Source organism: Pempheris klunzingeri, chromosome 3 (assembly GCF_042242105.1).
Source record: "Pempheris klunzingeri isolate RE-2024b chromosome 3, fPemKlu1.hap1, whole genome shotgun sequence".
In the NCBI taxonomy this organism is placed as follows: Eukaryota; Metazoa; Chordata; class Actinopteri; order Acropomatiformes; family Pempheridae; genus Pempheris; species Pempheris klunzingeri.
In genome coordinates, this window is record NC_092014.1 from 12,892,562 (window position 1) to 12,919,951 (window position 27,390).

The 27,390-nt window shown below is 40.0% G+C and overlaps 1 protein-coding gene across 1 annotated transcript in view; it reads right to left on the minus strand.

Annotated features, from left to right (window-relative positions):
• Positions 1-23,377, minus strand: part of ctnna2 (catenin (cadherin-associated protein), alpha 2) — a 291,501-nt gene extending 268,124 nt beyond the window's left edge. Inside the window, exon 1 of the mRNA XM_070856349.1 lies at positions 23,197-23,377. The gene's annotated coding sequence lies outside the window, so the exon portion shown is untranslated. The remainder of the gene's footprint in view (positions 1-23,196) is intronic.
• Between the last annotated feature and the right edge of the window lie 4,013 nt (positions 23,378-27,390).

Genomic DNA, 27,390 nt, shown 5'->3' on the forward strand with positions numbered 1-27,390 from the left:
GCCCATCAAATCAAACAAAGCACAGTCAACAATTCCAGCTATCCATAAATTAATGGCCTCTCACACCTTAAATCTTTGTAATTAACTTTCTTAATTAACTCCACCATTACAATATACTGTGTCCCTCCAAAGCTAGAACCTATTGAGTAAAAGCTACAGTAAATTAATGGAGAACTGTAATGTTTTGTTTTTATTTGTTCAAATTCCTTTTCAGGGAGTCTGAGTTGGATAAAATTAACCTGAAGTTCAGCTCCTTCAGCTAATCCGACTTTACACATGCTCTCCACATCAGGAGCCACATCTCTCGTAGTAAAAAAAAAACCTGCAAGATGAGAAGTGATATGAAGAAGTGAAAATATACACTCCTGGGATGGATCCCAGCTCTGCAATATGAGTCTCATTTTTTTTTTTAGTTCTTTCTGCAGACAATCTGCTCTTTAACTTGGAATATTTTTTCATTACAGTTTTTTAAAACTCTTAAGCTCTGTGGGGTTACATTAGGTGACTGTGAGGACTGAACAGCTGGCATGGGGGTAGCAGTCTGTTTTACTGTGGGGATGTGTCTCTACAGTAAGCAATTTCAGAATGGGCCAGCTGGGACTGGCTCAGTCTACTGCCAATGTCAATGAGGCAGAAGGGAATAAAGAATGTGAATAAGAATGACAGATCTGGGCCAGAGCCCCCTACTACTACACACAGAGGGTTAAGACGGATGAACAGTACGAAATCTGGCAACCTGGCACTATTGATGAAACCACAGCTCAGACATTACAGTTGTCTAAAAAGAGTATGGACCTTTGGATTAAAAAAACTTTCAAGATTTCACTTATGCTGGTGCCATTACATTTTGTTGCCCACAAGGAAATCTGGGAGAGGGACAATGAATCAGGCTTGGTGCGTCTGTCAACTCATCAACTTAACGTGCACAGGAGTTTGACAGAACCTGAGGGAGTGATGCATGTAATTGCTCTGTTCTGACATTTTCAAAATTACACATGCTGTATTAGTTTGAGGGGTGGGATGGAGAGGAGCGTTGAATACAGTGTTACGGTTTTAATTTACTTCTGGCAAAACTTGAATTCATTGGAACTATTCATACATTGCAAATTGATTGCAAATTAACAAGCTTATATTGGTGCTTCAATTCCTAGAGAGAATGCAAGTCAAAGCCTTTTGTCTGATAAATGCACTCTGTAAGCCAGTGTGTGTTTATGTTGAGTTTCCCAGAGAAAGAAACTCCACTATTTCTCATTTTGGAATTTACTTTTGCCATTTGCCAATAATCTGTATCTTTTTGCTGTTCAAAAATCCTAACAAAGAAAGTGAGTCTTTCTCTATGGTATCAGTCCAGCTGCTTTCAGGCAACTGACATCAGCACCCAGCTAGTTAGGCAGTAGTTGAGAATAACTTGGAAAGAAACGATGCCTATGTAAGCCTCTCTTACTGAAGACTAGTTCGGCAGCTGTCTTTTATGATATTAAAGGTTTCTGAGCAGAGACGGTACAGAGTTAAAATAAGCAGGAGTCATGCAAACGCTTCCAGCAGAGGAACAAGCTAATGATGGGAAAACGGCAGCACTGTGAAAAATATCAGAGTGCCATTGTAATGCAATAAACAGATCGCAGGATCGCAGTCAGAATCAGACTGGATTTAAACCTAAATTCAGTATAGGATTAAACAAAAGGAGAATCAAATCAAAATCAAATCATGATTAAAGTCAGAATTAACTTCAGGTTGAAATTAAACTTAAGATCAATCATCAAAATTAAAATAAAGCGAAAAGGAAAAGAGATAAAAGGGAAATGAATAATAATACAATCAAATCAGGGTTAAATCGAATTAAAAATCACGATTGAGATTGAAATTACACAGGATCAGAGTCCACTTTAAATTTAAACCTAGCTTAAAATCAACATCAAAATTACAGTTGAGCATCAACTTAAAATCAAACTACATTCAATCAAGATCGAGATTGAATTAAAATATAAGGGAGAAGAAGAGAGGAAGAAGATATGATATACAGTGGAATAATAGTAGTAGTAATACCCAAATTTCAAAATTGGGAAACTAGAATTAAAATAAAAGGGAGACTAGAGAGGAAAAGATATGATATATGCATAATAATAGTGGTAGTAATACGCAATTTTCAAAATTGGGAAACTAGAGGGGGTTACATATCAAAATTATCTATTGGGAAAGATCAAAAATATGAAAGGGTGTTCTACAGTTAGGATCTAACCGTTAAAAAAAGGAAAAAGACAAGAGGAAGAGAGAGACCTAAACATGCGTCTAGATATGTAAGCTTTCTACTCTAATCTAATTTTCTCTTACTTGTTATCATGTTATTCTTTTAGTTTTATCCAATTTCTTTTTGCTTGCTTACTTAAACTTTGTTTAGGTTTACTTAGTAATTCTTCAATCAATGTTAGAGGGTGGGGTGATCCAGTGTCAGCCCCAAGCAAGTGGTCTCTTGCTTAAGTGATGTGTGTTACCTCCCAGTTAATCAATGAGATGTCCAAAAAAGAATGTTTTATCTAGCTGTGGTGATTAGCTGGTTTAAGGCTGATCAGTGTAGCAACAATCACAAATTTAGGTTTGGATTGAAGTAACCCAAATCCCTGTCTTAAAATCATCAAATGGACAGCCAGCATACTGAAAGCTCTAAGTAGAATTACAGATAGTGTATAGTTACCAAAGAAGATTCACTAGCAGCACGCCACTCGCTTGTCTGTGAATATTTCCTTATTTTATAAGGTGTAGGATGTGAACCTTGGCCTTCCAACGGGGCACCATAATAATGTAGGAAGTGTTGGTGCTTCACAACGGGGCACCATAATAATGTAGGAGATATAGACCTCTCACTGGGGCACTAAAATAATGTAGCAGATTGACTACCATGTAATTAATTAATTAAAAGCTCTCGTATCAATAGGGGCACCACCCGTCATTGGACGGGAAATTCAACTTATTATTTTATTAGCACAGATGGCTTCAGGTCTTTAACCTTAAGAATTAAACATTAAACAGTCTCAGTTCTAAATGTGTAAGTTCTCAGTGGCATTGATCCTCTTAAACCTTGTTATGAAGAAATATCCAGGCAGCGAAGTGGCGGTTAATACACCTTTTTATTAATAAATGCTAAATATCAACATAGAACACTAATGACTATAAAGGCGAATAAGACAGAAATGACACTAGACAGACAACAATCAGACAAAAGACCAACATTGCTGATAAACCTTTGGATTAGTGATAGTGTGTAAAACTGAATACAGATTTTACCGGAGGACGAGGGGAACCCGTCTGACTTTAAGAACGTTGTAGTTAGAACCACAGAGGATTCACTGACTACTCTCCCTGCAGATTTAGATAGATCTCAGAGCTACACTGACACCAACTTGTGGACTAACACCAGCTGTTATAGACTTGACTTTATACTGGCAAAATCATCAAATGACTGATAAAAAAAATCCCATTAGCCCTTATAAAATCCATGCTGTACTGATAATATGCTCTACAATGATAGTCTAGCATATCCGTAGTCATCTGTAAGCATGGGAATCACAGCGCACAAAACTATTATATCAAAGCCAGTGACAGCAAATGCTCTGGTGCCTCATGTGATGTAGTTTATTGTTCATGGGGGAGTCTGTGCAAATGTCATGACCCTGTCCATGAATGCTCTTTACACCTGAGTCTTATGATTGTAAAAATTTGAGAAATGTTCTCATCTGTGGTGCTTTTCTAATGTAACCACGCTATGAGTCAAGTGGAATCTTGACCTGTAAAATCCAAACCTGCGAAATAAGGGTGTCTGATGATGCAGAGGATAAGCAGGGTAAAAAAAAAAACTGAATTCAGTCAAAGATGTTTCCACTTGAGCGAGACTCTCACAAAGCGAGCTGAGACACCCTCATCTGTCACAGAGGCTGTCATCTACTGTATGTTATTATTCGGCACATTCAGCTGCACCATTTAACAACAAATGGGATGACAGAGAATGAAATCTGCTGATCCATTTCTGGGGTAAAATTAAGACTCTCTTTCCACCTTAGTTTAGCCAAGATCATGCTAATAACACACCACTGGTTCAATAGAATAGTCAAAGTAACTATTCAACAAACAAACACCAGCATTCAGATATAAATGCATCATGCACAGACACTCTGCTCTGTGAATGGTCATTGTTGTGACATAGCAGTCTATAACCATTTATTATTGTTTACTCTGAGGTCAGACTCCGTATATAGCCTAAACAACATGAACAAGAATTTGCTGTGTTCAGAGCTAAAAAATGTGTTAGCGGCCTACAAACAGTGATGTCATCTGTGATAAACAGGATAGCTGTGGCTCTGTACGGACACACCCCCACAGAAACACAAACCAGAGAGCCTCTTGTAATAGAGCAGCTGGCCCAGCTACATCGCAGCTACTGTACCCGCCCCGCTAACTCGCTTTCAAATGTGCCTCTAATGACTGTCAAAGCTCCACCAGACTCTCTGCCTGTGCGGCGGAGAAACGGCAAGTCTGACAGTGGCTACACGTCACTGTGCAGTGGCTGCTTCTGCGGAGTGGTCAGTCAGTCTCCCCTGTGTCAGCAACTGAAAACAATTTCCTTCCAAACACAAAGTCCTGCCACTGGAGTGCCCCTGTTCAGGTGGGACACCACTATTTCACTATAGTGAAGTATCAGCAGTGCGGCAAGGTGTTTACTTGTACATCCTCCTTTGTCCACTGGTCACTATGGCAACACTTTCCCTACACAATTTTAATGATCTAAGCTCAGCCCTTTATACAAATTCCAAGGTTTTCCCACACTATAGAGACAGCTCGTTTTCCGAGGAGAGGGAAAATATCTCACTCTCAGATCTGCTGTTCAAACATGTTTCAGGAGTAGAGCATGAGCTGCTGTAATTTGTGAGATGTCCTGCCATCTGCTGTGTACAACTGTGCGTGTGTACGTCCGTGAATGACATAGAGAGAGAAAAGAAGAAGTTTTTTTTTGAAAGCGTCAATTGTTTTTGCATCAGATTTGAACTAGAAAACTAAAAAAGCAGTTTTGTGTGTTTTTGCATGTACGTTTACAGCACTGTGTTCATAAACGTACGATCCTAATTTTGCAGTGTACTGTTTATTGTCATGTTCCTGACTTTATTTTCTGAATAAATCTAACAACTGTTTCCTTTTGCTCTAAGGCAGGCTTTTGGGGAAGGATGGTCGTGTTTCGCAAGGTTTAGAATAACACAACTCACAGGGAGGAAAATGGGCCATCTGCTAGCGTTTTTAGGATTTATCAAGAAAAGAAAGCACTGCACAAGCATTGGCATAAACATCCCACTCCTCACAGCTAGACATATATGTGATATATAGACAAAGATTCCAGCAGTTTTAAAAAAGTTGGGGAAAAAAGCAATACTCTGCTGTATGCGCAGTATTGTAAGGTGGCTCATTGTTTTTTTTTTTTACAGTTTTCAGAAGCAATTCCCTTAATTATTCAATTAAGATTAATAGCATACATTATTCTGTCATAATCAGCAATGTCTTTGATCAGTGTAAGTGCTATTCCATGACTGAATTGTTGTCCACTGGAGAGTAAAATCACTGGTTAGCTTGTCAGCTTCGTTCTCTTTGGAGAGTTGAATTGGGAAGTGTGATGCTGACTGCAAGATGCCAGGATCCTTGAGTTAACAAGGTACCTTGGGGTAACAAGGCTGCACTGGCATACATTGAATTAGCTCTTTCTGGCTGCCATGAAGGTTTCTGTTTATTACGGACCTAACTACACACTGTCAGTGTTCATAATGGATGCGCTACAACCTTAATGCAGAGTAGGTTCATTTCATACTGTGTGAGTTACCATGACAAAGTATATCATTGCATTATATTAAGAGGTGTTTTTTATCTTCTGCCTCCCTCATGCATGTAGTATGAAACATCACTGCATCATATCTAATACAACAACACTGCTACCTGTGGTTTCAAAAGTCACCATTGAGATTAACAACCAAAACACTGAAAACAAGAACTTAAATTAACATTTCACAGATGGATGTACTGCTGGTTTCACCAAGAGCTGCTGTTCAGCGATTCTTTTTAGTGTTCTCACTGGTCAATTCATCACTAGCCTGCAGATACTGTGCCTGCAGAGTCTGGCAACTAACACTCGCCAAATTGTGGCTTTGTTGTTAATTAGGATTCTTGTTTTGTTTCGTGTGTTGGTGCAAAAAAATGCTTCAGCTGTCTCCTTTCATTTATCATTTTCGCCTGCTCAAGAAACGATGTGCCTCAAGTGTTGGTGCACTTTCCTATTATTCCTAGGAATAATTAATGAAAAATCCAGTGGAATTAATGCCATTTTAAACACTAAAAAGTAACACTCAAAATTGTAAACATGTAAAATAGAAGTATCATTGTGTACGATAACAAATGAATAATCATTTATATCATTGTCTTACTTCCTAAATACTTATAAAAAGCGCTACAGTATATCATGTAGTTGACTAAAAAGTGCACAACACGTGAAAACTGTGATAAAATGTAGTCATGTAGTCATGTAGTAAAGAGTGCCCATCATAAGACAATTCAAATATGCACATGAGCTAGAAACATCTTGATTAAGACCATGGTATTGTTGCTTATGTAAATCCTTGCTTGAAAACACTTCCTAATGGAATAACCACACAGATGGGCAGCCCAGATGCTCAGTGTTTAGCACTGCAGGCTCGTGTGGAGTGTACATATCCTTCGCTTATTCGAGTGGGTTGACTTAAGGTGATCCGGTTTTCCCCCGACAATCTAAAGCCATTTGCTGTGGGTTAGGGTGACTGGAGACTGAAAAATTGGATGTCCTAATAGATAGTTGTGAATATGTGAGTGTTAGGTAGCTCTGCAACAAACTGTCTGGCCTATCTGTCTAGGTATGTTTACCTTCAACTTGTCAAATAATGAGTATATTAGAAAACAAACATAAACTGATTGCATTTTAGATGAAAATACAAAAACAGACATAAGTTGGCTGAAACAATAGAACTGCGTGCCATGTATGTGGCGTTAGAGAAATGCGCACAATTATGTCCGTGTGTATTAGCCCTGTGGCTTCACACATCCTTTCCTGAATTAGCAACTTCAAAGCTGCATTGCTGTTCCACCCCCTCAAACCAAGCACTGGTGTAGAATTTTGCACAATGGTGATGTGAGAATGTAAGTAAGTCACTGCTAGGATGGAGAAGATTAAGATATCAACAAACTTTTTAACCACATACTTCCCCAACCACCCACGCAATTCTTCTGACTTTGATACCGTTTCCTCAGAAACTCTCTCTTCATCTACTTTTAGCCAAATATCCGTTACAGGATTTGAACTGCAAATGTTGGCAAGAGAAAGTGAGTGAGAACAAGAGACAGTGAGAGTTGTGTACACAGACTGTGAGCAACAGGACAAACATTTCACATCCCATCACTGCTGATAGAATGGCACATGTTTTATTAACAGGGTGCAGGGGTGGCCACAATGTAGGACTAGTGACGATCTACAGCAAGCTCATCACATGCAGCCATTTCCTATCAAGTCAGCTCATTTGTCACCTAATGTGGGGTCTTCTTGATACTGTTTGTTTTTTATAGGCCATTAAACAATATTATTACCTTAGGTTCTGCTTGTGTCAGCTCTTCTCTAAAATAATGGTGATGACATGGCAGAGAGACAACTGCTAACGGGTATAAAGTAATTACCTTTGTCGACCAGGTGTTAACCGAGCTGTGCGTGTGTGTGTTTGTGTGTATATTGAACGTTGTTGAACGGGCTGTTTACTCAAAGGTTTGCCAATAGAGACAGTCAGAGCTTAAAAAAACAAGGTGACCAGGGTAGTACATGTTTTTTTACACCAGGGGAAACAATTTGTAATGTATGATCAAAAGAACAGTTTGTAACAATTTTTTTTTTTACAGTTTTACTTAATCAGTTGACATTATTCATTTCAGTAACAGCTGTAGCATACAAGGGGAGAAGGAAAAAAGTTTTGTAAGTTAACAATTAGCAGCTAGCAAGCAACTAGCTTGACATTTAAAAACAAAGTACATTTAAGAAGGTTGTGTGACCATGTACTTGTTCATGTATTAAGAATTACTGCACAACACAAGACTTCTGCACCGTAACTTTCTGTTTTACATAAGGTATAAAAACTGCATTGGCTGAAATGATAGTTCCCCTTATTTTGGAATTTGCTTTGTGACAGCTCCTTCAAACTGTGTCTGAATTTATTATCACAGAAGACTAAAGAAACCAGAAAATATATACAGTTGAGAACCCAGGTGTGTGTATCATCCATTCATTCAATTCAGTCATTCAATCTGGAAAACAAAAAAAGTAATTTGCGAAGTAAACATTAGATTTGGATGCTTGGCTAACGTCTAAAACTGAAGATCTCATTTAGAAACTGACTGAGCCAAATTCAACTGCACTAATAAGAAATAGCACAGACATATAGAGACAAGGACTCTGACAGTTCATTAAGATGTCCTTTCAGCCTACAGTGAACACCAGCAACCTTCCATCAACTCATGGATTAAATGTTGTCAGGTACAGATTAATTTACACTTTAGTGCCCATTTGATTGATGTCAAATCGGATGATATACATTACAAACCTGAGGGACATCTTGCAAAAAAAAAAACAGCAGTGTCCTATCCACCCAATACGTGTGCTGTGACAAAAATAAAAAATCAAGCACAGAATACTTTCCTGGAAAGGAGTGCTTTCAAACTGCAGACAGAGAAACTTGAGTGATACAGTACCGGGGTTACCTTTTGCTTTTTGACATTAGCTGCGCCCTTGTGTGAACTCGCTGCTGAGTACTTATCCAAAATTGCCCACGTAAAGAAGCAGAAGGGCTTTTTTAAGACCACAAGGAGCATTTCTGCTTAAAAAACAGTGATCCAAGAGGTGGATCTCAGTCTGCCTGTCATGAATATTAAAAAAAACAAATCTGAGAAGTCTAAGTCTTGTGAACATTTCTTCCCTGTATTAGAGATTCCAAATAACCTGCAATCATATTTCAGTTCTACTGTTTATTGTATGTGCGTTTCATTTTCTCTCTTTGAGGCTATTTTTGCTAATGCCTTATATTACCTGGTGTCTAAATAGCATTTTTGGCCTGGGTCTTGTGTGGAACTTGGTGCAAATTCATATTTGGTTTTTCAGCCATTAGGTATTGGTTCGTCAAAGATGATTGTGACTGATGTAAGGTGGTCTTAATGGAAAAAAAAATGAAATAAAACGTATCTCAAGGACCACTGTTGTCCACATATCCTGCTTTGGTGATTGAGAACTGAAGGCTGTGGTTGGTAGCAGCGGCGACCGTTAAGACAGATAATCTGCTGAGTCAGAGCTCTGTGCATGTGTCTGTATTGATTGAGCACCTGCCATACAAAGCCACTCCATCCAACAGTCTGTTGGCAGTACCAAAGAAAACAGATGGCAATGACTAGTACTGTCCAACACTTTTGGCCCTACTAACACACACAGAAACACCCTGCTGTACTCGCCACATGTGGTGCCTGTGGTTTTGGTGTTGTAGCTGTACCACATCGGATCAGATATAGTGTATATTACATTAAACATGATAACTGAGGGCAGCTGCTGCCTCACAGCATGAAGGTTTCAGGTTTGAGCTGGCCGACTGGAGGACTGGTGTCCCTAAATTGTCCGTAGTTGTGAATGTGAGCATGAATAGTTGTCTGTCTGTGTGTGTCAGCCCTGCGATTGACTGACGACAAGTCCAGGTTGTTCCACACCTCTTTCCAAATGTCAGCTGAGCTTGGCTCCAGCCCCAACCCCCCACCCCTGCGATATAGATAGTGGTATTGATATTGGATGGATGATAACGAAGCACATGATTTTCTGAAAAATATGATAAGTCCTTCTGTTTGCCTTGAACAAATTTTGCAGTGAGTAAATTGAGAGGGAATCACTTTTCAGTTACATGCCTATTAAGTGATAAACATTGAATACTATGGTGTGTTAAATTAGGTGTTAAATTAAGTGCACATCTAAATCATTTGCACATGTTTGTATTTCTCTATCCGAGCACACACACACTAAAGTGATCCAGTAATACAAATGTATATACTGACATTCTCAATATAATATTTACATTCAATGCAGTTTTCAAGTGTACTTTGCTCACAAATTCAAGTACTTACACTCTAACCACTCATACCAATATCACATCAAAATCCATAAAAGCTGCAAGCGTTCTTCCCTCCATCTACTAACTCCAAACACCCTACCAAATGCTCCACCAATGGAGAAAACATCATGCAGCCTGCCCTCTGCCACTGCTCCATCTGGTACTTCACTGTGCTCACACTCTCTAAAAGGAAGTCACATACACTCAGCTTCAAAGGTCAGCAGACTTTCATTTCTAGCCTGACAGACCCAAACTCACAGGTTGTTACACAATAATCTGTCATTAATGTCCACAACACTGGCAGCCCACTTAAACTTTTGTTTCCCTCCACAGTAACAAGACATGCAGGTGGGGTAAACTGGAAAGTCACCACAGTGTATATGTGCGTGTGGCTGTGTGGGTTTTAACCCTGGCAGATTGGTGACCTCTCCCGGCTGTACCCCGCCTGTCACCCAAAGGATGCTGGGTTGGGCTTCAGCCCTCCTACAGCTATGAAAAGGATAAGCAGAGACAGATGGGATGGATGGATGGATGGATGGATGGATGGATGGATGCTAATATTGTGTCTGAGGTTACATCTGTGGTCCCCTATGTTTGCCTGTGATGGTGACATGACATTTGCCAGAAATTTAGTGATGGACAAGTGGTTTGACTTTGGTGTAGACGTCTCACTCTCAAATTACATTTTCAAAGATCGGTAACTGTACAATGTGAATTTAATTTGCTCCTTTGAGGTCACTATCTCTTAAGTTATATCTCATCTGGTGGTCTTAGAGGAAGCATCAAAATCAAGAGTCCTCTTACTGTGAATCTATGTTGACGCGGATTAACTTCACCACCATGAATGTATTAACAAATGAGGTTAATACATGATAAGCATTCATGGAGCAGAGAAATAAGGTCAAACCCACCAAAGTGCTAAAACTAGCAGCATATAGTGTTTTTAAAAATCCTCATGTTTATTTACATTTGCACTCATGCAACAAATGCATAAAGTAACAATTACAAGGTTAAAACCTACAACTTTCCACAATCACATTCTAGCTCATCACATTCACATAAACATAAGGTTTCATGTGAGTCTCTAAGGAAAGCAGCCTCAGGTAGAGAGTACTGTATAAGAACATGCACTAGATGTTATAAAGAAATTCTGAGCACAAGAAGATAGTCCTTGAGATTGAAAGCCTGTTAATATTTTACTTTCAACACTCAAAGTGGAAAACCAAAGACGTTAATATATTCCTAGATTTCTTCATAGACGCAGACATGAGCAGAATCTTGCAACATAATGTGCCAAGAGAAATACTGACTCCCAATGAAGTTAGAATATGTTAAACTGATTCTTTGCCTCACTACAATATGAGGGTAAAAATGTCTTTAAAATGGTATATACCCTGGGTTTTCAGAGAGACAGAACTCTTTTTCTTATTTTTAGCCTTGGAGTTTTGCAAATACACGCACATTTGTCACAGATAAAAATATTCAAAAGTTTAAACTCTGCTTGCACTGCATAAAATGGGCATCAGAGCTTCTTTACCATACAACGCTAACTTTGTGACTACAATCCCTGTCATTTGTCATTATGGAAAGTTAATATGCCGACACTGCACTGACCCAGATTCAAAGCAGAGTTAAGCACATACACACATATGTGTGGAGCAGTGGGGGAGTCTCTAAAAGCAGAAGTCAAGGCTCAACCTGTCATATCGCTGCTCTCCAGAGCCATGTTCTCAAGGCGGCCAAAGTAGGCTGATCAAAGTAGAGCACAACCTGTGAAATTCTCAAAGCAGCCATGTTCTCTTTGGGATTGAAAAACCTTTTCTTTTCTTTTTTTTTTAAATATAATGCACGCACTGCAAAGTTGAATAAACACTCTTAAACCATGTCTTCTGAAAACACCTGCCCCTGATTGGCTGGAAGGCATCCATAAAAACCCTATATCGGGATACCTCAAACAAAGTTGAAACACGTTGCTGTTCCTGCTAACAAGTGTCTGTCGGATCGGTCTTATAAAAACCTGCTCCTATCCTCCTTCATCCAAGAGATACAGGCCATCTTAGTGCAAAGGTTAGTGTTCATTTCTTACTGTAAACTCTAAGTGTTGATCGGGCTCTGTGTCTTTAATCCAGGCCTCAGTACTTGTAAACATTAAAAAAAGATGAAAATATGTGTAACATACTGTATGTAAAGAATACGTAAACTAAAACAAATGCTGGTCTAGACGTGAATAGCACTTTATTTACAATATTTGTTTTTTCATTAGAAATCAAACGCAAAAGACAAAGACTATATGGTTGTTGAACATCATTGTCTATAAAAAGAAAAAAGAAACAAGAAACAGGTAGTTTCTGTTAGTGTAAAGGCTTCTGTTCATTCATATTCATTTCTCTCAGGTCTAGGAAGTTGTAAGTTCCCACAGCATATAAGCACATTACAGTACAACAGTGTCAGCTACGCACGCACAAGCAGCCTGAAGCAGGTTTTAAAAAACAGCAGGGTAGCAACACAACCTGTGTGGCACTTTGCTTTTACATTACATGTCTCGGGTTTATGCTTAATTTTTTCAAATACAGACTACAGGCATTATTATTTAATGTCGCACGTTGTCACCAAAGACATTTAGCCATGCTGTAGTGACTGTAGTGTGGATTAGTTATGTGGGATTGACTATGATGGCTTTGCCATTATAAATAGCCTTATATGGTAATAATGAAGTACTGTATTTCCAACCTTACCTGGGATTATCCTGCTAAAATGAGTTTTAATTCTGTTCATAAGGTTCAACCACAAACTAAGTCTGACAAACTCAAAGCAGCAGATGAGTGTATACCTGGCGGGGTGTAATTGTTAGATGCTGCAGTCAAAGCATATGGTCAACACTTGGGTACCTCCCAACTAATTCCCAAGATGAACTCTTAAATGCATGGCTATGCACTGTTCGGGCAAAAAACACTCAAACTTCCCTTTGGAGGGCTATTAAAGGCACCCCCCCCCCCCCCCCCCCCCCCCCCTTCCCACAAATATAGAGCAATGCATCTGTGTCAACATAAAATGGCCGAAGCAGAGGAGAAGACTGCTTTCCGCTGTAATCGCATTTTTGTGCCAAACTCATCAGGTTTAAAAACAATTGTGCCAATTACTTAAGCATGCCAAGATTCACAATCTTGCAGGAACTGAACCTTAGGGACGTAAAACCGTGAGTTTCGGTGAGAGATTCACGTCACGTGAACATAAACTTTGTGTTTATAAGAATTTTCCAGAGGGGCACCTTCAATGATGTAGAAGTTACAGTTTTGTTATCAACAAAACGCATCCGATGAAACTGAAATGCATCAGATAAAGTGCCGTCCTTCCATAATGTGAAAACAATTCCATCTAATTGAGTTTTACTCATTAATCATTCTCTTATTCTCCTGCCTTACAGGCAAGATTTTGCTTTTCTCATTATTCAAGTACTCCCTATCAAACACCTGTTTAACATCCGTTTGTTAAACATTATTGATACAACTTGAATTTGAAAACTTTGGCTTCTAACCACTGGCCGCTGAAAGCTTTTTTTGTTTTGTTAAATCAAAGCACTTTCCACACAAAGAGCCCTTCCACACAAATGTTGTGACAGGATGATAATGCAGTCGCCATCGGTCTGAATGGGACAATGAGTGTCAGCTGACCTAGCTTTGCGGCTGTGCTGTCAACACATTGGACAATGCTCAGCTTTGATTTGAGAGAGCACAGTTTGTATACTGTTTAGGATGACCCTTTGTTACACTAGAATGGCTACAGGATTGCTTTAACCTTATAGTCGATATTGGCGGTGACTTATACCCAACTTTATCATGAATTCTGCTCTCCTAATGTTGCAAATAATTGGTTGTGATTGTAAAATACAAGTTGTAGCATCGACACTACAAAACAAACAATTACACCACTAATCTCACTCAAATGTCATATTGAATCCCAAATGTAACTGCAACATCTCATGTCTCATACAACACAGGATGTGTGAGGAACTATATTCCAAGGGCTGGATCTTGTTACTGGGTACTGTCATGACATTAACTCATGAATGTACAGTCATGGGTGAACCAAACCAATGTTATAGGATTAACCCATGACAGGGGTCTAGAATAAATGGGCCAAAGGCAGATTTTTAATCCCTTATCAGACATTTGTGTGCGAGACTGGTGTACAGTTGTGCAGTATGTGTATATACAATCTTGCACTTCTTATATTATCATATTATATTAGTATTTTTTGCATGAAAATATCCTATTAAATAACAAAATCTTGTTTTTTATAATGGCAAACGCTTTAAATGCATGAATATGAATGTGAGATTAGATTAAAATGCTTTTGTTATTTGTGAGTATTACAAACGTGACTGTTTCCATTTATAGGCTTTACCCAATGTCAAGTCCTCTGAAACAAATTTGTGATTCAGGGTTATATGAAAAAAATTACTTTTTTTTTTTTATCCCTTTTTATTACTGCTTGTCGTTGATTTTAATCTTTATCCATTATAATGCTGTAGAATTTTGGCACAGCTATCTGCTGTCTTGTATTACAGGCTGTTATTTCAAGCCAAAACAAAGATATGATTTTAAGTCTTTCACTATTCATCACTGCTGTGTAATGTGCCTTTTGGGGTTGGAGGTCTGAATCACTGAAAAAGAGAAATGTCTTATTATTTGTACAAGTTAGATTCAAAGTGTCACCCTGAACTTGTGATGTCCTGTCAAAGGATTGAAGTATGCAGCTGCAACTACAGAAGCTATATTTACCAAGTGAGGAAGCAATTTTAAGAGTTAAATGCAAATGAGAGGCTGCATTCCTTGAATGTCTTTCATGGATGTTCAACATGTCAGCGTGACTGGCTCTTTTTTTCTGTGCTCATGTCCTGAATATCTTTAGCACAGCTTCACATCTAGTAGTGGTGGACATTATATGGGCTGTGTGTGCTGGCTTCAGGAGATGGAGGATGGGGGAAGCTTATAAAAGAGATAACAGCAAGCAAGCTTGTCGTTGTTCAGCTTCAGGTCAGCGTGGATTCACACAAGTTTTACAGTGAGCTGTTCGCATCATGAGACACACAACACAGCCACCGCTAATGGTGGCGATGATTTCTGCTCAGGATGAAACAAAACTCATACATCTTCCTAAAAGAGGTGTAAAATTATAGATCTGGACATCAACATTTTTTAAAAAGGTAACTTAAAAGCTACTGGCATTGCTCTTGAAACCCAATTATTTTCAGGAATTAAAATGGGTTTGATTTTTTTTGCTCAGACATAAGAGAAAAAACAACCAAGCCAACCAGAGCTTTGAAGGTGAGGGTGTTAATTATTAAGAATTTTATTTCATGCCCATGTCTTACATTATCTCTATCGATATCTCTAGCCTACTTTCAGTGAAAAAGAAATCTTACCTGTAAAGTTCATTCTAATCTATACTATGGGAGGAATTTAATGTCTGGTTTAGAAATTGACAGCAAAGGTCTCTTGCTCTTCTAACAAAATGAAATAGTGGATTAATGATGGGTAACTGTGAATGGCTGTCGGAAGCTAACTAGACAAACAGGGTAATTTCTGAGAGAGGGTTAGAGGAAGACACTGAAAGTGTATGCACTGTCAGGCATTTCTGTGAAAATCAGCAAGCAGCTGGCACATTCTAAGCCTTTAACACCCCAGTTTTTGGTTTATTTATAGAAAAGATCTATCACATCTTGACTTAAGAGGTCCAATTCAAATAGCATGAAACTTATGTATTTAACTTTTGAAATGAGGAAAAAACATATATAGCCCTGATAAAATGTCTCCACCCTCCTGCCCCAAGCAGCCAGGCCAAGTCAGATCCAAGAATCGCCCCTGGTCAGCAAATATGTTTTCAGTAACAGGACTGAAGAACAGCAGTCACCTAACAATAGAAAAGTTAATACACCAAGACAGAGCACACACACTGTGGGGGGAGGAGCAGGGCCAATGTTTGGGCTCCATTCTGGTCCCAGATGTAGCCTATTAGAGGGGGTGGGAAGAGAGTGAGGCCTCAGACAGACAGAGCAACTGAGAGGATGAGAGACTTGAATGGCCTGTAGCAAGACTCTCTGCACAGATTTGTTGTTGATGGAATTAAAACAATAAAGTGAGACAATAGAGAATAGTGACAGCAGAAGCAGAGGGAGAACACTTCGTGGCTACAGAAGCAGAGATTGTGCAGGTGAGAATGACTCTGAAAGTGAGCACACACTTTATGCTCAGTTCACCAAACTGCATTATTAGTGCACATTCCTTCCCTGCATGTTCACTCGATTCCTGTTTCTATGGAAGTGAGACTTCTCTTCCCACTGTTGAGGCAGAAGATCTCAGTCAGACTGGCATGTGCACCCACATCCTTTTTCTAACTTCATTAACGGCTTAACGGGTAAAAAACATCATATTTTGTGGTGAGTGGGGATAAAGACAGGACAATATTCAATATCACAATCACAGCAGAGGAAGATTGATGATTTTTCTAAGGAATGCCAGTTAATGTAAACTGCAATAATCAGCAGGGAGTGAAATCAGTTGCTTATATGTTTAAGTGTCCTGGGTCATGTCCACATGTCCCACCACTAACATGGCCCCAAAATGATTCCATGCCTTACCATGACTACCACATTCAAAGCGACTTCAGCATGCAGCTCCAACTTTACAAAGACAGTCTTTGATGTTCACAGTTCAAGTCATCCTGGTCCGCATGAATAAAATTCTGAGAGTGACAAGTAGCCAGCTATAAAGGAGATGAAATGATCCACATCAGATGGATAAATTGGGAGAATTAACTGAGGAGGGTCTGCCTGTACTTGTGAACAAAGGCTTTGTTGTCACCTTACGCTCTCATAACCGATAGGACCACCGACCAACAAAGAAAAATTCTATTAACAATTCACTCTCCAAAATCAATTACTTTCCCCCAGAGACTGTGACATCTGTGGGAGGCTGGGGGAGAATCATTAAAACAGTAGTGAAAAATCTTGGCAGCAGCTTGGCATCACACTCCAGTTACGACATCTCAATGAGAAAAGGCGCTGTCTTCTCACTGGCACATTTTACTCTCTCTGTTCTTAGGAGATATGAACTCCTTTTGCTCTTTCTCTCCATCAGTGTTTTCCACCGATACGACTAGAACCTTATCACGGGTAATTTCACCCATTAATTAAAGTTGTTATAAAAAAACAACTTTTATTTTGTAAAGAGACTTGCTTGGTTCCCATGCTTTGCTAATTTGAACGATTTCCAATAGCAATTGATCTGGAAGTTCGTTTGTCAAATAAGTGAGCACATTTGCTGCATGATGTCAGGGATTTACACTCCCCTCCAAAAGTATTGGAACAGTGAGGCCAATTCCTTTATTTTTGCTGTAGACTGAAAACATTTGGGTTTGACATCAAAAGATGAATATGAGACAAGAGATCAACATTCCAGCTTTTATTTCCAGGTATTTACATCTGGATCTGATACACAACTTAGAAGATAGCACCTTTTGTTTGAACCCACCCAGTTTTCATGTGAGCAAAAGTATTGGAACATGTGACTGACAGGTGTGTTTTGTTGCCCTGGTGTGTCCTGTTACATTGATTATTCAAACAATAAATAGCGCTGAATGTCTACGTTCAGTTTCAGATTTGGGTTTTGCCTGTGCAGACTGCATTTATAGTTAGAGGCGTAACCAACAAGAAAACCAGAGAGCTGTCCATGGGTGAAAAACAAGCAATTGTGAAGCTGAGAGAAGATGGAAAATCAATCAGAGTCATTGCACAAACATTGGCCATAGCCAGTACAACCATTTGGAATGTCCTGAAGAAGAAAGAAACCACTGGTGTACTAAGTAACAGACGTCGAACGGGTAGACCAAGGAAAACAGCAGCAGCTGACAACAGAAACATTGTGAGAGCTGTAAGAAAAGACCCTAAAACAACTGTTGACATCAGCATCAACCTCCAGAGAGCAGGAGAGAAGGTGTCACAGTCTACTGTTCGCAGAAGACTTCATGAACAAAAGTACAGAGGCCACACCAGAAGATGCAAACCACTAATTAGCAAGAAGAATAGGAAGGCCAGGCTGGAATTTGCCAAAAAGTCCAGAGACAAGCCTAAAAATTCTGGGACAAAGTTTTATGAACTTATGAGACAAAGATGAACCTTTACCAAAGTGATGGAAAGGCTAAAGTTTGGCCAATACTTTTGGAGGGGAGTGTATGTTCCCAAGATCCTACTGCATGTCCCCTTAATAGAACAAAAAATGATGTCCACACCTCTGGCATTTATACCAAAGCGTAGAATCTGATAATACAATACTAGTAGCAGTGAGCTTAATCATAACCATCTTATGAGCCTAAAACCCTTGACCTGCAGTTAGCCAGAGCCTTTTCCAAGCAGTTCAAATTGCCTAACCTTACAACAGTATAACCCTTGGATGTTATAAACCAGTATCTGATACTGGTTAGGACCTGAGACATAGGGTGGACTTCTCAAAAACGCCTGAGGATAGAGAACTGGGAGTTTTTAGAAAGCAATTTAATGACGACAATATGCTTTCACTGTGTACTTAAACAGCCCGGCTTATCCATCAATAAAAATGTCACTTTTAAAACTAGAAATAGAAACATTTGATCGGCTAGCTTTTGAAACACTCCCTGCAGAGACGGATAAGTAAAGATAAAACTACATTTTAGATATGCATACAGTGGAATGCAGAGAATATGGTTTTCCTGGCACAAAAAGGCTATTATACAGTTTTAAAAAAAAAGCTGTTACCATCCGTACATTGTGTTAAAAAGCCTATCATAGTCGGTATGGCATACACTATAGTTAATCAGTTACAGGAGAGTAAATGGATCTTGAAAAATAAAAAATAAACAGTGATCTTTGACATACAATGAACATATAATAGTAATGCCTGTCACACTTGTTTGTTTAAAGAGTGGCTGGTTAAAAAATGAGTAGCTGATGGATGTGGCTATCTACTGTGGCTGGTTGTGCAGAAACACCCACCCATTACAACCCTTGCTGTAGATTTTCCATATGAATTCACATGAGTTAATGGCCATAAAAATGGCTCAGCTGTATCGCAGAATGCACATCAACAGTTTGGTTCAGCAGAGAAGAGTTCCACTTATTCCATCATCATATGAAACTGACCACCTTGTTTAGAGGTACTTGTGTACGCTAAAAGTCTGATGGGTCGATGCTGCAAATCAGCCAACACGAGCTACATCGCTACAGGCCAGCGTCTTCTATGATACTTCAAGACATGGACACCACATCATTAAACTAACCTCATATTCCACATGATAATAATAATTCTGAATCCACTGTATACACTAAAATCTGTGCAGATCTGTTAGCAGCCTTTGTTGGATTCCTACAATTCTGAAGGGCTGTTAAAAATTTAGCTCCAACCTGAATATAAGATCTGAGCTGCGTAAGATATTAAAATTTGATTAAATATTTCCTACGCAAGAAAAGTTGTGATAACACAAGGGGTACACAAACTTTTGAACTTTTCATCTGTTGAAATATGAAACAGACAAAATATGAGCCTGACTTCTGATGAGCAGTTTTTTGGTGGGATGTTATTCAACCACACCCACCCACAGACTGATAAGTAATGGGAGGATGGGTGAATGGATTGATTTTTTTTTTAATGATAGTCTTATAAAGAATAAAGCTAAGCTTTAACAACATCAACTTTCACTGCAACAGCTCTTTTGCTGAGCATTGTGGGTGTGGTCTTAGGCAGAGTAATAGACATGAAAAGGAACTTAAGAGAATAGCCTCGTTCTTTCTTGCTGCACCAAGCTGCTGCTGACACTATACTTTCAAGCACTGCTGGATCATCTACTTTATTGTGCCCTCTGAAACAATAAAGTGCTCTTTTCTTTTTTTCTTTATAGTTCATTGTGGGACACTGTCATATAAACAGTTAAGGAAACAGCAGATTCATCAAGCAAATCTGTCAAATTGGTTGAGTAAGAGTTAACAGCTGACCCGAACAACAAACAATTTGTTGCCTTAAAGAAGAGGAAATACACACTTTGCCAAAAGCCTGATGAGAATGTTTGCTGTCAGTTCAATGCAGTTCCACATTGCAGTATAGGGTAATACAAAGCCTGAGGTTAGGAGAGTTAAAATTGATGTGGTAGACAAGAGCGCTACAACTATTGATTGTTCTGTGTGGCTTCTATTGCCTCATCTCTCATCTCTTAAACAGTATCAAACATTTGTGCAAGAGCTGGAGTGAAAGAAAGCCTAAGAGGAGAGGCAATCCTGTTCCAGTTAGAGGGGCAACCATGGCTACCTTAAAGCTCTGCCTCGGTACAACAACAGAGGGCTCCATGGTGTTCAGCCAATATTGCTTCCTCTCCCAGGAGACCGACAACACAATGCACTGCTGACTGCCATTGATTCACCCCTAAATTATGGCTTTTCCTTATCCCCAGTAACAGGCTTTATATTGCAAATGGCATATGGTAACTGAGCAAAACATTCAAATGATTACATACAGGTGTCTGTAAAACCTTTGGTATTATCAAATGCAGAATGGCAAATAAGAGAAGAGCTATGTACTAGCTGAAAGTAATTGTGTTTCAGAATGAAAGCCAGTTCAGACTAGAGTGATTTTGCATAGTCAAGGACGAATTATTTAGACATCAGCTTTGTGCCGTGTTACTTTTGTGTTCTGCTTTCTAGAATCAAGCCAAATGCTCTATTAAGTTTGTCCAAAGGATCAAAGTGATACAAAGCACAAATTAGTAGATGTCATGTTGATTGTTACAGTATGCTTAGTAATGGTTAACCATCTAGTATAGGAAAATCCTATATGTGGATGCGGTGTACGGTAAACTGACTGACAGCGCAGGTTAAACAGCCTTGTGAGACATGGTCTTAAGCAGATGGATAGACAGTGATACACATATGCAGTATTTTCCTAAAGGGCTGACAGGAGTCCGTCCATGCTTGGCAGCCTTGAATCACAGCTCTCGTCTTGCCTGCCTGTAGTCAAAATTTAGTAAAAGATATCTTCAGCAGTTTATATACTTAAATCTGCTTAAATCTTTAGTTGGTCATTGGTCAGTCAATCGTCAGAAAATTAACTGACAACTGTGATTTTTAATTGTTTAGTCTGTTTAGTTGTTTGTCATTTTACAAGCAAAAATACCAAACAACAGCTGGTCCCCCTGCAGCTTTGCCCATGTTTTTATCATTATAATGTAAATTTAAAGGTCTCCTTGAGCTCTGGAAAATTGTGAAGGACACTAGTAACTGTTTCTACAATCTATAGTCTAAATTATTAAGGTAGAAACAAAAAAAATAATTGATAGAATGTGAAAATACTCATTAGTTGTGGCCCCTACCTGAACTTTTTAGTTCTCAATGCACTGTGATGGACAAAGAGTGATACTATGACTATATGTAGGCAAATTATATCTCACCCGTACATGTCTAACGGACTGCTTTTTTTTTCCTTAAAGGCTTCTCCAAGACCCAAAAGACACAGCACACTGCACAACTAAGGCAGTGCTTTTCTCACTAAAACATACTGAAATTTTCAGATTTCGCAAGCATGCAGGCCGTCCCTGCTGGTAAAACTGCATGGTAAACATGGGAGGGGGTTGGGAGGGCAACAACACAGACCCACATGGCCCTGCCAGTGGATCTCAGCATGCCTCCATGCCAATCACAAGTCCAGTTTCTAAATAAAGCCACTGTATGTCCCCCAAAGGCCTCTGGGATTACATATCCAGTTACATGAAGTGAATGTGGCAAACTCCACAGTGTCACAAAAGCTTTGGTCTGCCTCCTGCTGCACCTTGCTGTTGAATGCAGAGTGCACTCCGCCTGAATGATGCATGTTTGCAAACAAGCTCATCTAGCAAGCAGGCGCGCGCGCACACACACACACACACACACACACACACACACACACACACAGGCAAACTCTATTGACAATCTACAATTTTGCAATCGCTAATGAACAGGAGGACATCCCATGCAGCTATACGGTGTTTTTACTGCTGAGTGGACACTGGCCATGGCTGAACAGATTTGAATCAGTGCTTTAGCTGAATATGTCAGCTCACTTTCCACACTATTTACCGTAATGATAGATACACCGAGGCAGGGTTGGTTCTGATACTTAAACTAATTGCCCTCGTTGAGCTAAGAGGCTTGACTATGAAGTAACGTTACACTTGCACGGCGAGGCAAAGCAAGGCTGTGTACTTCACTGAGCCACTTCAAATCCCTCGGCAAAAGGCGTAGTAAAGCATTAAAAATCACCGGCTAAAGATTAGCGCGGCAGGCATGCTGAGTTCAATTGCAGCGTGCTAATAAAAACTCTCAAATTAAAACAAAGAGGCAACATTTTCAGACAAAAGAAATTTAGCAGCGCTGCGAAAAGCACGAAGGGAACAAAAGGTGTTTATGTGTGAGCGAGTGAACCAAAAGGTCACCACCCAGCTCCCGGACGATTAAAACAGGCGCTACAGCTGATGAGAGGAGGGTAATTTTACTAGCATTTAAGTGGACGGTGTCTGTTAGCTTAGCCGGTGCACTAGCCTAGCAGCCTAGCTCGCCTCTGCCCGACAGACACACACATAACTAAAGTGAGGCTTTCAGCACTGGGCTCGCTGGATAGCGGTGCTCGGAGAGCGGCTCACATAACGTTAGCAGAGTCGGCGACGCTGAGATTTGAGCTACCAAGAATAGCCCGGTGTCAGTACAGAAACGCCATGGGGGCACGCTGTGGTATGGTCAGCTGTGAGGTATTTAGGCGATGGGGGATTTATTTACCCCGCCAACTAGCTTTGGCACAGTGATGAATGAAAAGGCGGACCTCGCCTAAGCTAATGTTAGCAGCACAGCAGGTCAGTCAGTGCAGCAAGTGTAGAGCTACCGGGCTGCTAGCAAGAAGGGAAAAAATCACCCTGTTGACAAACCACAGCGTTCAAGTGGCTAACTGAGGCTACGCACCTTTCACCGGCGGAGGTGGCACCTCTTGCAGGTCCGTAAACTGTGTGCAGCGCCTGCTTTCACTGAGTATTCCCAAAAAATGGTTTCCTCCTGCTCAGTTAACCCACGGTGAAGAGTGAAAATCGACTCAATCCGGACGCTTTCCTCAATCCCGTGGTGCTGAATCTGAGGGTGCACGCTTCTGTCGACGTCTCGGAAATGCCTCCTCCCCCTCCTCCTATGGCGCCCTGCGAAATAGTGACCCCTCCCAGCGCCGCGACCACAGCAACGGAGGAGGCAGGTGCAGATGATGGTGCGCTAGTAGCGGAAAGCCTTGCAATATAGTGGGCCGTGTGGTAGATCCCAGGGTTGTCAAATCAGGAGAGGCTCCGTCGTTGGCGCATGCGTGATTGGTGGTGTGAGGATGCGCCCTGCCAGTGATCACATTGTAGGGAGGATGTCTGAGCTTCGCCTCATTCTGGGAGGGTGCCTGGCGTCTCCATCTGCAGTAACAATACCAACAACAGAGCATAAGTAACAACGTTAATGTTGTTATACATTCACAAAGATTATAGATATTACAGAAAGACTCTTTGCAGAAGTCATTGTTGCAGAAGTGTTTGCCGTAGAGAATAAAGTTTTTATTGAATATCATCCACATGATAGATGCAATTGTTTTTTATTTTGCAATTGTTTCGTTTTCAGTTAAGATAATAAAGCCTTACATATAATTAAAGACATTATCAGGAAAAAAATCTGATCAAATAAAAAAAATCAAACCATGAAAAAAACATTGTTTTTATCAATAGGCCATTGCATTTGTGTGTAAATCATGTGGCTATATTTGAAAAAATGTTTTTTCTTCAGTGTGAAGGGAAACTGCAGCCTGTAACTTGGGAAATAAGCTGGCTCAAACAAGACTAAAACATTTATTTCTTCTGCTTATTATTGTCATTAAGTAGACTGATATTGCAACAGATAAAAAGGATTCACTGATTTGCGCTGCCCATTGAGTCCCTGAATCCTTTTTACAAGCGTGCAGAAGAAAGGTTTTTTTTTTCAATCTTTTCCAGAATGTGTCCATTCTCTATGAATATAGGGAATAATTTAGCTGAAGATGTTGCTGAAAGTCTGGGGTTTGGGTAAAGGTGAATACTTCTGTTCACTTAATGCAAAAATGTTTTTACATGTAGGCTGCACATATTATCTGACTTCCTCCTCCTCCTCATTCTCTGTGAGAAACACAGCAGAACTGTAGAAAAGGTCAATAAGAATTACTCGACCGAGTGTGTTGCTACAGCATATAGATAATAAGTAATAAGTAATAATAACTGCTGCATATCCTTTAAATATAGAATATATAAGATATTTAGAATACAATGGCTGTTACACACCCAACTAAAAAAGTAATCCTAAGAAAACACCTGACAAAAACAGCAGGTCTAGAGTTCAGCTGCAGTATACAGTCACCCATGTACAAAGCATCAGCATGTTCACTGCAAGCATGCTTGTTTTTTAGTTTCTACATGTATAAAACACAACAAAGTTAATGAAGCTGAAAACAACATGGCTTCTCTGCTCTGTAATGAAACTCACTGTGAGGAAGAAACATTACACCAAGTACTTAATGCCCCTTTCACGCTGCTGACCACAGACTTGCTAATTACTGCTACAAACACTACAGTGATTTTATATGAGGGAATTAGTAAAATTTATTGTCTGGAGGCTTTTGCTTAGAGTATATGCCGACAGTTTAAATAAAACTAAAAGAAAGAAACTCTAAGCACAGATTGGTTTTTGTAACAACCAATTGGTCTCTTTTTTGCATTATTTCTCAGATAAGCACATGGATTTCCCCTCCTGGCCTAACAGACTGTAGCATGAATGCTGTCATATGTAGCTACAGCTTTCACTACCACCGCAAGACAGCAAGTCCTCTTCCCATCTGGCAGCAGATACAGTGCTTGGATCTGTTAAAAAAAAAGTCAGCACAAGTGCTGTGCTTTATTCCATCATAGTCCTCAAACAGTTCTCCACCCTTCATCTGGGACCGGGTCACATGCAGTGGCAGGAGGCTAAGCAAGGTTGACCAGGTATCCGTCTTATAGCTACACTCTCTAACTCTAAGTGGGGGATCACAAAGCTTTCCCAGCCCAGACTGCATATGTAGGTAGTCCATCCTGATTGTTCTGGGTCTTACCCAGTGTCTTCTCCCAGTTGGATATGCCCAGATTTTGTCCACAGGGAGGCTGACATCCTAATCAGATGCTTGAGCAACCTCAGCTGGGTCCTTTTACATGTAATCCAAAGGAGAGAGGCAGTTAAACTCTGAGCGCTTTTCAGTTATCTGAGCTCCTCACCTTGCCCCTAAGGGTGAGCCCGGATGTACTATGAAGGTATCTCATTTTGGCTGCCCCACTGCCCAGAGCTAATGACCATACGTAATGTCTGGAACATGGATTGCTTGGTTTAATCTTGAGGCTTCAGGCTCAACTTCCTCCACATCTTGACAGCCAAGTGCAGTGCCTGAAAAACCACTGACAGAAATCCGCCTGTCGATCTGCTGCCCCACCTTAACCCCACTCATGAACAGACCTAATGTCAGCTCACTCCAGACCCTGTGAAGCAATGCCAGTTTTTTTTCCCCAGTCTTTAGGTAAAGTGGATCTCAGTCTTGTTGAATTGATCTTAAGAGGAAATTCTATACTAGAAACCTTAACTGTGACTTACTCTGAGTATGTAACATACGTTGCTGAAATCACAAGTCAGAAAATGTCTTTCTGTGAATTTTTTGAGCATTTTGCAAGCCCATCTACAATAAACTGCAATATATCCAATTATTGCCATTTAGCACAAAGAGACATGCCACTACATGGTTTCAATGATTTTACATAACCATGATGCAAACGATACCTGAAAAACATAAATGCAATTTTGCAATTATTCATGACGGCATGTCGTGCACCTTTTGTACAAAATCAGCACTTCTATTCTTACTGTAACCACCTACTCAATCCATTACATATAGCGTTCACCACTTATTTCTATACTTTCAAAACCACTTAATTTTGGTAGACAACCATATTAATTACTCGTTCATCAGCATGTCAGCTCACAGGACAGGCTTAGAGGGGAGACACAAAAGTTATTTTCAGGTTTACTGTGCTAAATTGAGCAGGTAAACACCGAAAGCATCTGAGAAGTTCTGTCTGCCTAGGAAATTGGATTACGCTGTCTTCTGCCAATATATTAGGTCAGTAAGACACCGCTGAATTTAGATGCACCTTGATGCAGCTGTGGTTGGTGAACTCTTGCAGAACACGAACAGTCTTTTAGGAAAACAGTCACATAAACAATATAAAAATGCTATCTCCACTTCAGGAGTAGAGCATGGCACAAGTGTAAAGTGGAAAACCATGGCAAAAGCACAAAGCGGGAACCAGGATAGTCTAAAAGTGAAGATCAATAATGGTTCTAGTGAATCATTTGTTGGTGGGTAAACACTGCAACAGCCAGTTGTGTGCATTGTTTTTTTTTTTATTTCTTTGTCCTTGGAGAAGAAAAGAGCAGGAACAGCAGCCCACTGTCTCCCATCTGCTTGTGTTTTGACTGCATGGCAGCAATCCAGCGCAACATGTTAGCAAGCTATTATTCATTTGTCAGATCGGGGACTGTGACTATGGGGTTACTGTAGAGTTGTCTCACAGTGTATCCCAGCCTTTTGCTATCTGGTTCACTGGCCTGATCCATCTGGAGCAAAACTACACTGGGGATAAACCTATCTTTGAGTTTGAGGAGTTGTCAACTACTTTATTATATTTAGATCAAGGCAAGCAGTATAAAGCAGTACAAGATCATAAGCTCTGTCTGTAAAGCTCCAAAGCTCCACACTGAGATATCCTGTGGGATTTTATCATGCCACTATTCATCTACTCTGTATGTACTAGAATATGTAAGGGTACAGTATGTGTGTGTGTGTGTGCTCAAGTATGCACACATGCTCAAGTAACAAGAGCAGTCCATAGGCTTGGCTTACATAAAACCCCATCTGTTTAGAAGACACATTCACATTCCACCCCAGTGTCCAGCTGGGCCCTCCCCTCCGCCCAGAGGAGGTGCACTCCAGGGACCGCAATCAGAAATGTCCCTGGACTGGCTTCTACCGCTTAACATAATGAGGCCATCACCACATCCAACCCGCTGTACTTTGGGGAT